The sequence below is a fragment of the Heterodontus francisci genome, chromosome 5 (assembly GCF_036365525.1).
Source record: "Heterodontus francisci isolate sHetFra1 chromosome 5, sHetFra1.hap1, whole genome shotgun sequence".
Classification (NCBI taxonomy): domain Eukaryota; kingdom Metazoa; phylum Chordata; class Chondrichthyes; order Heterodontiformes; family Heterodontidae; genus Heterodontus; species Heterodontus francisci.
In genome coordinates, this window is record NC_090375.1 from 66,222,054 (window position 1) to 66,234,601 (window position 12,548).

Sequence of the window (12,548 nt, forward strand, 5' to 3'; positions counted from 1 at the left end):
GCAGTGGTTTTTGTCAAGGTTCATCCCAAGCAGCTCTGTAACACAGGAGTCTGTGCTCTACGGGCTGTTCCCAGGGACGCACACCGAGACAAACATCAACTGCTGCTGGAGGACTATCAATTCGGTAAAAGACGCCCTTTGGTTTGCCCGAAACTTGCTGGTCTTCCAGCGCAAAGAGTTGTCCACCACCGAATGTTGCAGACTGGCACATTCCAAGGTCCAGGACTACGTGCTGAGGGACACACTAAAGCTTGGGGCAGCCGCAGCAAAGGCTCAATGGGGAAAGACCACAGTGTAAGGTTCCCCCACCAAGCTGGACTGAGGGGCTGGATCCATGGGAAACCCCTCGAACTGTATCGTTAATATTCTGAATTGCTGTAAATGTAAAACTGTAATTGACATGACAATTGTGAAACAGAAGGGTTGGGAAGAAACTCATGACAGTATTGAAGGAAACTGATCTCCCTTGCAATGTTTGTATTTTTTGGTGCTGTTTGGAAACTGTTTGGCAATGTAATTTTTACAGATTTTTATGAATAAAGTATATTTTGGAAATAAAAAAAAAAAAAATCCTCTACATATTGAGAAGGGCCCTCCCTGTCAGATCTTTCATGCACGCCCGAAGTCTCCCCCCCTCCGCGCAATGCCCCCGTGGTGGCTGTGGTGGGGAAGAGACGGTTGCCCACCTCCTCCTGGAATGTGTCTTTGCAAAGCAGGTGTGGAAAGAGATGCAGTGGTTTTTATCGAGGTTCATCCCAAGCAGCTCGGTAACACAGGGGTCTGTGCTCTACGGGCTGTTCCCAGGGACACACACCGATACAAACATCAACTGCTGCTGGAGGATTATCAATTCGGTGAAAGACGCCCTTTGGTCTGCCCGAAACTTGCTGGTCTTCCAGTGCAAAGAGTTGTCCACCACCGAATGTTGCAGACTGGCACATTCCAAGGTCCAGGACGACGTGCTGAGGGACGCACTAAAGCTTGGGGCAGCCGCAGCAAAGGCTCAATGGGGAAAGACCACAGTGTAAGGTCCCCCCACCAAGCTGAACTGAGGGGCTGGATCCATGGGAAACCCCTCGAACTGTATCGGGAAAATTCTGTCACCGGTAAAATGTAAAAATGTATCTGGCACGACAAATGTGAAATGGAAGGGTTGTGAGGCAACTCATGATTGTATAGAAGGAAACTGATCACCTTTGCACTGTTTGTATTTTTTGACTTGATGCTGTTTTAAACTGTTTGGGAATGTATTTTTCACAGATTTTTATGAATAAAGTATATTTTGGAAATTAAAAAAAAAATCCTCTACATATTGAGCTAAAAAGTTCTCCTGTATACATTCTCGGCCTTTTGGCTAAGATCAAGTGTAGTATCTGTTCTTATCAGTGCTTACTTGGTTGAGAAGAGACCATGATCATTGCCTTTTGATCCTGGGTAGGCTTTGAGTAAAATGGCTATAACCAATCTTCGAGCTTCGGGCCAGGGAGTGCGCAACACCGTTCGGGTGGTCGTGAAAGACAAGGAAGGAGATGCACCTGTCGATCGCACCTTCGTCATCAAGAAAATCCTCTTCGATTGCTGTGGATTTCAAGCTACGGACATCTTCTGCCTGCAGGATTTCCCCAGCAGTGGATACTTCGACGTGACGTTCCGGAACGTGGCGGGATGCATCAAGTTCCTGAAGGCGTTCAAGGAGAAAGGGGACCAGGCGCCACTGTCGATCCTCACAGTGGAGCCACTCTTCATGCTTCCATCACAACGTGACCGGGTGGTGACAATTCACCTCTACAGGCCCCATGTTCCTGTGGTGGATGTACTCACCTTTCTCGGCAGGTACGTCGAGGTGGCCGGCAGCAGCACTGATGTCAAGGACCCCTTTGGGATTTGGACCAGCAAGCGGCAGGTCAAGGTGACCTTGTAGGTCGATCCCAGTGGAGCCATCATCCACCCTCCCTCCAGCTTCGCTATCGGGGGAAGTCGAGGCTTCTTGGTCTACGCTGGGCAGCCCAGAGTTTGCCGCACCTGTGGCAAATCTGGTCACGTGGCAACCAACTGCAGCATGGTTGTTTGCAAGAACTGCAAGAAGGAAGGCCATCAGAGCAAGGACTGTAAGCAGACTAAGTGTTGCAACTTGTGCGGTGCAGCAGGCCACCTCTACAAAACCTGCCCCAAACGCTGCCTCAGTTATGCTCAGGCGGCAAGGTCCAAGGAAAGGCCGGGAGAAGGTTCAACAAAGGTGTCCGGTGTTCGAAAGGAGACAAGCAACCTTCTCCGCAGTGAGGAACTTCAACCTGAAAAGGAGAAGGAAGGGGAGGCAGCTGAAACCAGTGGCCCAGCACCTACCCTGCGCCCAGAAACCTATCCTCCACAGACAGAATCAATGGAGGAGGAGGCAGCAGATGGACAAATAGGTCAGTGGGAAGTGGTCCAGAGGAAAACCACAAAGAAAAAACACCCCAAAGCGGAACAGGCCACCACCCAAACCAGTGGCAAGAGGAGGCTACCTTCTGAAACAGACTACAACAGCGCCTCTTCACTGGACGGGGAAATGCTGGAACGACAGCCACTTCAAAAGAGGCGGCAGAACTCCAAGGAGATGGAAGATAAAGCATCCCGGCCCCCGGGCACTGGAAGCTGTGATGGGCCCGGCATGCCCCAACCCCAAAGCACCACACGTAACGACGTGGCCAACGCATCTCAGCTCCGGGACACCGGGAGCAAAGACACGTCTGGTGCACCTCAGCTCCGGGAAGCCGGGAGTAGTGATGTTTTCCAGGAGGAACAGAGGGAAGCAGCAGAGGACAACCCAATCCTTGCTGCCTACAAGACCCCCCCCCGAATCACCCCAGCGGAACAAACCCTGCATGAAAAACCAAGAGGGGTTTCTGAGCCCAACCAACGTGAAACATCTTGCTCGCACGATGGGTATGTAGGAACATCCCGAAGGACTGGGACTAGCAAGGACAAATGGTATGGGAAGCAACAACTAACTTTAAAAAAATGGGTGTAAGGATTGCTCCATTAATGTGCGTAGCATTAAATCCACTACGCGATGTGGTTCAACCTTGGATTACCTCGCCAAGGTCAAAGCCGACCTATTGTTTCTGCAGGAGTGTGGAATACCACATCTCAGCACCTACAGGCAGTGGTTGCAATGGTGGTCCCACGGGCCATCGATCTGGTCAGGGGGTAATGACTGCCGTTCCTCCAGCCTGGGTATTCTGCTGCGGGGAGGTAACTTCACCATCTCCGAAGTTAAGGAGGTGGTGGGCGGTTGCCTCCTCATAGCAGACGTGATGTACAACAACGCTCCGCTCCGGTTGATCAACGTGTATGCCCCGGTACAACGCAGCGAGCGGCTGACCGTCTTCCAGCAGCTCCCACTGCTGCTGGCGACGTCCAGGCCGGTCATCCTAGGCGGTGACTTCAACTGCATCATCGATGCAGCTGGACGACCCGGCAGTGACGACAGCAAACTGGACGCTACGTCCAGATTCCTAATAGAAACAGTTAAAGATGCCAAACTGCACGACGTCTGCAGCAAACCTGCAGACGGAGCGCAGCGCAGATACACATGGTCAAGATCGGACGGGTCTGCCCGTTCCAGGATTGACTTCCTGTTTGTGTCCCGTGCTGTCACGGTCGGATCCACCGACGTCAAGCCGGTGTTCTTCTCCGACCACTGCCTCTTACCGGCCGACTGTCACTTACAGGACGACCAGCGTTTTGGCAGAGGGACGTGGAAGCTCAATGCTACACTGCTGACCCCAGGGAACGTTGAGGAACTCAAAAGGGATTACAAAGGTTGGAGGACCGTGAAACCTCTCTTTGAGTCTCCAGTTCACTGGTGGGAAGCGATTAAGGAGAACATCAAGAGGTTCTTCATCCACAAAGGTGTTCAGAGGGCGAGAGAGAGACAGAGGGAACTGTCCCGACTCCAGAAAAGTATGCAAAATCTGCTCCGGTTGCAGTCAAGGGGGTCGAGGTCAAGGAGGACCTCCAAGAGGTGAAGAGCCAGCAGGCCTTGCTCTTTGCCAAGGAGGCCTCCAAGATCATCTTCTGGTCCAGAGCCCGCTCCATCGAGCAGGATGAGACGTGCTCGCGTTACTTCTTCCAAAAGGTACACAGAGAGAGCTCTGTTATCAGCAGCCTGAAGGAAGAAGATGGCTCGGTAACGTCTTCGCAGTCCGACATACTAAGGATCAGCAAATCCTTTTATGCTGGGCTGTATGACGCGAAGCCCACAGACAGCAGAGCCTCCCAGTCCTTCCTGTCATCTATCACAGAGGTCTTAGATGACAGCAGGAGGGAGAGACGGGACAAGCCGCTAACTCTGGACGAGCTGACAAAGGCCGTCGGGTCCTTCGAGACGAGTAAAACTCCCGGAAGCGACGGCTTACCGGTCGGGTTGTACTCGGCCCTGTGGGACTGGGTCGGCCCAGACCTGCTGGAAGTATACGAGAGTATGCTCCTGGCCGGCGGCATGTCAGAATCCATGAGGAAAGGCATCATCACCCTCATTTACAAGCGGAAGGGGGAGAGGGCAGAAATCAGAAATTGGCGGCCCATCTCACTGCTTAATGTTGATTACAAGATTCTGTCCAAAGTCATAGCCAATCGAGTCAAGTCTGCTCTGGAGTTGGTGATCCACCCCGATCAGACCTGTACTGTACCCGGCAGGAAGATCTCTGATAGTTCCGCGCTACTCAGGGATACGAGCGCCTATGTGCGGGACAGGAGGGTGGACACCTGCCTTATCAGCCTGGACCAGGAGAAGGCTTTTGACAGGATATCGCACACCTACATGATGGACGTGCTTTCCAAAATGGGGTTTGGGGAGGGAATCTGCAATTGGATCAAACTGCTCTACACAAACATCAGTAGCGCAGTCTCAATCAATGGGTGGGATTCGGAAAGTTTCCCGATCCAATCTGGAGTCAGACAGGGCTGTCCTCTCTCCCCGGTCTTGTTTGTTTGCTGTATTGAACCCTTTGCTGAGTCTATTAGGAAGGATGCGGGCATAAGAGGGGTGACAATCCCAGGCAGCGGAGGCACTCAGGTGAAAACCTCCCTGTCCATGGATGACATCGCCGTCTTCTGCTCGGATCCGCTGTCCGTGCGCAGACTGATGAGCATCTGCGACCAGTTCGAACTGGCCTCGGGAGCCAAAGTTAACCACGGCAAGAGCGAGGCCATGTTCTTTGGGAACTGGGCTGACTGATCCTTTGTCCCCTTCACCATCAGGTCAGACTTCCTGAAGGTGCTGGGGATATGGTTCGGAAGGATCGGGGCGTGCACCAAAACCTGGGAGGAGCGAGTAGCCAAGGTACAACAAAAGTTGAGCATGTGGGGGCAGCGATCTCTCGCCATTGTGGGTAAGAACCTGGTCATCAGATGCGAGGCGCTCACATTGTTGCTGTACGTGGCGCAGGTCTGGCCCATACCCCACTCCTGCGCTGTGGGGGTCACCCGAGCCATTTTCCGCTTCATCTGGGGATCTAAAATGGACCGGGTCCAGAGGGATACGATGTTCAAATCTCTGGATAAGGGCGGGAAAAATGTACCCAACGTGGCCCTCATCCTGATGACCACCTTCGTGTGCGGCTGTATCAAGCTGTGTGTAGACCTCCAGTACGCAAACTCCAAGTGTCACTACGTGCTGAGGTTATATCTGTCCCCGGTGTTGCGAAGGATGGGCCTGGTCACATTGCCGCGGAACGCTCCATGCTGTTGGACCGTGCTGTACCACCTATCCTTCGTGGAGCAGTTTCTGCGGGAAAACACCTTTGACCACCGATCCATCAGGCAGTGGTCTGCACGGAATGTCCTCAAGGCCCTACGGGAAAAGGAGACGGGGGATCCTGTCAGATGGTTCCCCGAGCAAACCGCCAAAGTCATTTGGCGGAATGCTTCATCGCCAGAACTTTCAAACAAGCACCAAGGTGTAGCTTGGCTGGTGGTGAGAAGGGCCCTCCCCGTCAGATCCTTCATGCATGCCCGAAGTCTCGCCCTCTCCGCACAATGCCCCCGCAGTGGCTGTGGTGGGGAAGAGACGGTTGCCCACCTCCTCCTGGAATGTGTCTTTGCAAAACAGGTGTGGAAAGAGATGCAGTGGTTTTTGTCGAGGTTCATCCCAAGCAGCTCTGTAACACAGGAGTCTGTGCTCTACGGGCTGTTCCCAGGGACTCACACCGAGACAAACATCAACTGCTGCTGGAGGACTATCAATTCGGTGAAAGACGCCCTTTGGTCTGCCCAAAACTTGCTGGTCTTCCAGCACAAAATGTTGTCCACCACCGAATGTTGCAGACTGGCACATTCCAAGGTCCAGGACTACGTGCTGAGGGACACACGAAAGCTTGGGGCAGCCGCAGCAAAGGCTCAATGGGGAAAGACCACAGTGTAAGGTCCCCCCACCAAGCTGAACTGAGGGGCTGGATCCATGGGAAACCCCTCGAACTGTATCGGGAAAATTCTGTCACCGGTAAAATGTAAAAATGTATCTGGCACGACAAATGTGAAATGGAAGGGTTGTGAGGCAACTCATGATTGTGTAGAAGGTAACTGATCTCCCTTGCAATGGTGGATTTTTTGACTTGGTGCTGTTTGTAACTGGTAATGTATTTTTCACAGATTTTTATGAATAAAGTATTTTTTGGAAATAAAAAAAAAATCCTCTACATATTGAGCTAAAAAGTTCTCCTGTACATTTTAAGAACTCCTCTCCATCTAAGCCCTTAACACGATGACTATCCCAATTAATGTTGGGAAAGTTAAAATCACCTAATATAATTACCCTATTATTATTTTTTGTTGACTCCATCGCGGAACGGCTCCTTGGCCACAACTTCAAAGCGTCCGCGGGAGATGTGAGGCTCGTAACGCATCTGCAGCGCAATGGCGGCGAATTCCTGCTGGTACTGGCGCCCGAGGCTGTCGCCCACCTTCCGGAGGATGCGGACGAGCCTTCCCGGCGTCGATGGTGGGAAGTGATGAAATGTTTTATTACCTGCACCCCCTTCGCACCCATCCCCCCGCTTCCCCTTCCCAGCTCCCCCCTCCCAGCTCACCCCCCCCGCACCTCTTCCCCCACCCCCTCCCCCCTCGTAACCTCTTCCCAGCTCCCCCCTCGCACCATCTTCCCCCTGCCCCCCTTCCCCTGCACCCCCCACCCCTCTACAGCCCCCTTCCAAGCTCCCCCTCGCACCTCCTTCCCTCCACCCCTCCCCCTCGCACCTCCTCCTCCCACCGGCATCCACCTATCCCTGAGCAGGGGCCCTAACAACCCCACTGCCTTGTGGGCATCTCGGGAGAATCCTAACAGTAAAGGAGTAGGGAGTAAACCCGAACAGAAAATCCGGAGCGGAACCCCGTAGGTGGTCATGTGTCACCTTTGGCATGTTTCCGGCAGTTCATGCAGCCATACCGGTCCCAAATGTCATGCTCTGCATTCCTTTGGACCCGACCAGAAAGGCCGAGAGGGGGTTTTGACACTTGGGCAACTCACAACCTCCATACATTCGCCCAGGCATGCGCCATGGAGAGGTCACTCCATAGTCGCCTCACAGCAACCGAAACAACACGGAAGGCAGCAGTTACGGGTTATAAGTCCAGCTCAATTGGCGTAGAGATTGGGCGCCATGGGTTGCCTTTGTCGGTGGGAGAGGTCATCGCACCTCACTGGACCGCTACCGCCCGCCTCAAACCAGGCAGTCCCCAGTCAATAAGGTTCTGTCCCGCCACAGTCCACCTGCTTCAATGGGTGCTTGGAGCTCAGGGTCATTGCCTGAAAAGCGGACTGCAACACCGCACCAAACAGCACGAAAAAAGGAAAGAAGGTACCACCCCTTCGTTTTGCAAGCTGGAACGTCAGAACTATGTGTCCTGGCCTGTCGGAAGACCTTACACAAATCAACGAATCTCGGAAGACCGCCATCAATAGCAACGAGCTCAGTAGACTCAATGTGGACATTGCAGCACTTCAGGAGACATGCCTCCCTGCGAGCGGATCTCGAAGACAGCAAGACTACACCTTCTTCTGGCAGGGTAGGGATCCTGAAGAACCAAGACAGCATGGAGTGGCCTTCGCCATCAGAAACTCTTTGCTCAGCATGATAGAGCCTCCCTCAAATGGCTCAGAACGCATACTGTCCATCCGACTGCTCACCATCTCTGGTCCAGTACACCTACTCAGCATCTATGCTCCAACACTCTGCTCCCCACCTGAAGATAAAGACCAGTTCTACGAGGAACTCCATAATATCATTAGCAGCATCACCAATACCGAACATCTGTTCCTGCTGGGGGAATTTAATGACAGGGTTGGGGCCGACCATGACTCATGGCCCTCCTGTCTTGGGCACTATGGCATTGGAAGGATGAATGACAACACTGCTTGAGTTGTGTACCTATCATAACCTCTGCATCACCAACTCGTTCTTTCACACTAAACCCTGTCACCAGGTTTCTTGGAGGCACCCAAGATCACGTCGTTGGCACCAGCTGGACCTCATCATCACAAGGCGAGCCTCCTTAAACTGTATTCAAATCACATGCAGCTTCCACAGTGTGGACTGCGACAGCGACCACTCCCTGGTGTGCAGCAAGGTTAGACTCAAACCAAAGAAGCTGCATCATTCCAAGCAGAAGGGCCACCCGAGCAGAATTTCTTATCCACAGCTGTTACAAAAATTTCTAAATTCACTTGAAAAAGCCCTTCAAAACGCTCCCACAGGGGATGCTGAGACCAAGTGGGCCCACATCAGAGACGCCATCTATGAGTCAGCCATGACCACCTATGGCAAACGTGTGAAGCGGAATGCAGACTGGTTTCAATCTCATTTTGAAGAGCTGGAACCTGTCATAGCCGCTAAGCGCATTGCACTGCTGAACTACAAAAAAGCCCCCAGCGAGTTAACATCCATAGCACTTAAAACAGCCAGAAGCACTGCACAAAGAACAGCCAGGTGCTGCGCAAAGGACCACTGGCAACACCTATGCAGTCATATTCAGCTGGCCTCAGACACCGGAAACATCAGAGGAATGTATGATGGCATTAAGAGAGCTTTTGAGCCAACCATCAAGAAGATCGCCCCCCTCAAATCTAAATCAGGGGACACAATCACTGACCAACGCAAGCAAATGGACCGCTGGGTTGAGCACTACCTAGAACTGTACTCCAGGGAGAATGTTGTCACTGAGACCGCCCTCAATGCAGCCCAGTCTCTGCAAGTCATGGATGAGCTGGACGTACAGCCAACCAAATCGGAATTCAGTGATGCCATTGATTCTGTAGCCAGCGGAAAAGCCCCTGGGAAGGACAGCATTACCCCAGAAATAATCAAGAGTGCTAAGCCTGCCATACTCTCAGCACTCTATGAACTGCTTTGCCTGTGCTGGGACGAGGGAGCAGTACCACAGGACATGCGCGATGCCAATATCATCACCCTCTATAAAAACAAAGGTGACCGCAGTGACTGCAACAACTACCGTGGAATCTCCCTGCTCAGCATAGTGGGGAAAGTCTTCGCTCGAGTCGCTTTAAACAGGCTCCAGAAGCTGGCCGAGCGTGTCTACCCTGAGGCACAGTGTGGCTTTCGAGCAGAGAGATCGACCATTGACATGTTGTTCTCCCTTCGTCAGCTACAGGAGAAATGCCACGAACAACAGATGCCCCTCTACATTGCTTTCATTGATCTCACCAAAGCCTTTGACCTCGTCAGCAGACGTGGTCTCTTCAGACTACTAGAAAAGATCGGATGTCCACCAAAGCTACTAAGTATAAGTACCTCATTCCATGACAATATGAAAGGCACAATTCAACATAGCAGCACCACATCAGACCCCTTTCCTATCCTGAGTGGCGTGAAACAGGGCTGTGTTCTCGCACCCACACTGTTTGGGATTTTCTTCTCCCTGCTGCTCTCACATGCGTTCAAGTCTTCAGAAGAAGGAATTTTCCTCCACACAAGATCAGGTGGCAGGTTGTTCAACCTTGCCCGCCTAAGAGCGATGACCAAAGTACGGAAAGTCCTCATCAGGGAACTCCTCTTTGGTGACGATGCTGCATTAACATCTCACACTGAAGAGTGTCTGCAGAGTCTCATCAACAGGATTGCGGCTGCCTGCAATGAATTTGGTCTAACCATCAGCCTCAAGAAAACGAACATCATGGGACAGAACGTCAGAAATGCTCCATCCATCAATATTGGCGACTACGCTCTGGAAGTGGTTCAAGAGTTCACCTACCTAGGCTCAACTATCACCAGTAACCTGTCTCTTGATGCAGAAATCAACAAGCGCATGGGAAAGGCTTCCACTGCTATGTCCAGACTGGCCAAGAGAGTGTGGGAAAATGGCGCACTGACACGGAACACAAAAGTCCGAGTGTATCAAGCCTGTTTCCTCAGTACCTCGCTCTACGGCAGCGAGGCCTGGACAACGTATGTCAGCCAAGAGCGACATCTCAATTCATTCCATCTTCGCTGCCTCCGACGAATCCTTGGCATCAGGTGGCAGGACCGCATCTCCAACACAGTAGTCCTCGAGGCGGCCAACATCCCTAGCTTATACACACTACTGAGTCAGCGGCACTTGAGATGGCTTGGCCATGTGAGGCGCATGGAAGATGGCAGGAACACATGGACACATTGTACAGCGAGCTCGTCACTGGTATCAAACCTACCGGCAGTCCATGTCTCCACTTTAAAGACGTCTGCAAACGCGACATGAAGTCCTGTAACATTGATCACAAGTCGTGGGAGTCAGTTGCCAGTGATCGCCAGAGCTGGCGGGCAGCCATAAAGGTGGGGCTAAAGTGTGTTGAGTCGAAGAGACTTAGCAGTTGGCAGGAAAAAAGACAGAAGCGCAAGGGGAGAGCCAACTGTGTAACAGCCCCGACAACCAATTTTTTCTGCAGCACCTGTGGAAGAGTCTGTCACTCTAGTATTGGCCTTTATAGCCACTCCAGGCGCTGCTGCACAAACCACTGACCACCTCCAGGCGCTTATCCATTGTCTCCCGAGACAAGGAGGCCAAAGAAGAAGATTATTATTTTTACACACCTCTGCGAATTGTGCACATATTTGCTTCTCAATTTCCCGCTGACTATCTGGGGGTCTATAATAAACACCTAGCAATGTGGCTGTCCCTTTTTCATTCCTAAACTCTACCCATTATGCTTCATTTGATGCCCTCTCCAAGATATCATCTCTCCTTACTGCAGTAACTGACTCCTTAACTAATATTGCAATGCCCCCTCCTCTTTTACCCCCTCCTCTGTCTCGCCTGAAGATTCTATATCCCGGGATATTGAGCTGCCAATCCTGCCCCTCACTGAACCATGTCTCTGTGATGGTTACTATATAACAATTCCACGTGTCAATCCTTGCCCTTAACTCATCCATTTTACCTGTAATACTCCTGGCATTAAAGTAGAGGCCTTCCATCCTGGTCTTGCTCCCTTGAAACTTACTTCCGCTCTATTCCCTCTGACTTGTTTGCTTTCCTGTGGTTAGGCGTGTCCCTATTCTGCTAGGAGTCTGCATCCCCTCCCCCTGCCAAATTAGTTTAAACTCCTCCCAACAGCACTAGCAAACCCGCCAGCAAGCATGTTAGTCCCCCTCTGGTTCAGATGTAAACCGTCCTGCTTGTACAGGTCCCACCTTCCCCAGAAACGATCCCAGTGGTCCAGGAATCTAAAACCCTCCCTCCTGCACCAGCTCTTAAGCCACGCATTCATCTGTGCTATTCTCCTATTTCTATACTCGCTGGCACATGGCACTGGGAGTAATCCAGAGATTACAACCCGAGAGGTCCTGCTTTTTAGTCTACTGCCTAACTCCCTGAATTCTTGATGCAAGACCTCATCCCTCTTTCTACCTATGTCATTGGTACCAACATGTACCATGACCTCTGCCTTAACACCCTCCCCCTTCAGGATACCCTGCAGCCGTTCAGTGACATCCCGGAGGCAACACACCATCCTGGAGTCACGTTGATGGCCACAGTAGCGCCTATCTGTTTCCCTAACCGTAGAATCCCCTATTACTATTGCTTTTCCTCTCTTTCCCCCTTCCTGTGCCGACAGGCTGCTTGGGATCCAGAAGCTTGGCTCTGTCCGCACTCCCTGGAGGAACCAGCCTCATCAGCCTCCAAAATGGAATACCGATTTGCAAGCGGCACCCCAGGGCACTCCTGAATGACCTGCCTGTTTCTCTTGGACTGCCTGGAGGTCACCCATTCCTTTCCTTCTTCAAGTCCCTTCAGCTGTGGTGTGACCACCTCTCTAAACATGCTATCCATGATGCTCTCAGACTCATGGATGCCCCACAGTGTTTCCAGCCGCCATTCCAGCTCTGAAACCCAAGCTTCCAGGAGCTGCAGCCGGACACACTTCCTGCACACATGCTGGTCCCGGGGACTGGAAATGTTCCCGGATTCCGACATGCAGCAAGAGGAGCAAACCACGGCTTTAAGCTCTCCTGCCATGACTAAACCCTTTAAATTTAAAACTTTAGAAGACTATTATAATTTTTAAAAACCAACTA

At 51.9% G+C, this 12,548-nt stretch overlaps 1 protein-coding gene and 1 pseudogene across 1 annotated transcript in view; both read left to right on the forward strand.

The window, feature by feature from the left end:
• Window positions 1-12,548, forward strand: part of ccne2 (cyclin E2) — a 266,305-nt gene that overhangs the window by 180,997 nt on the left and 72,760 nt on the right. The window lies entirely within an intron of this gene.
• On the forward strand, window positions 1,335-1,465 carry LOC137370350 (U2 spliceosomal RNA; annotated as a pseudogene).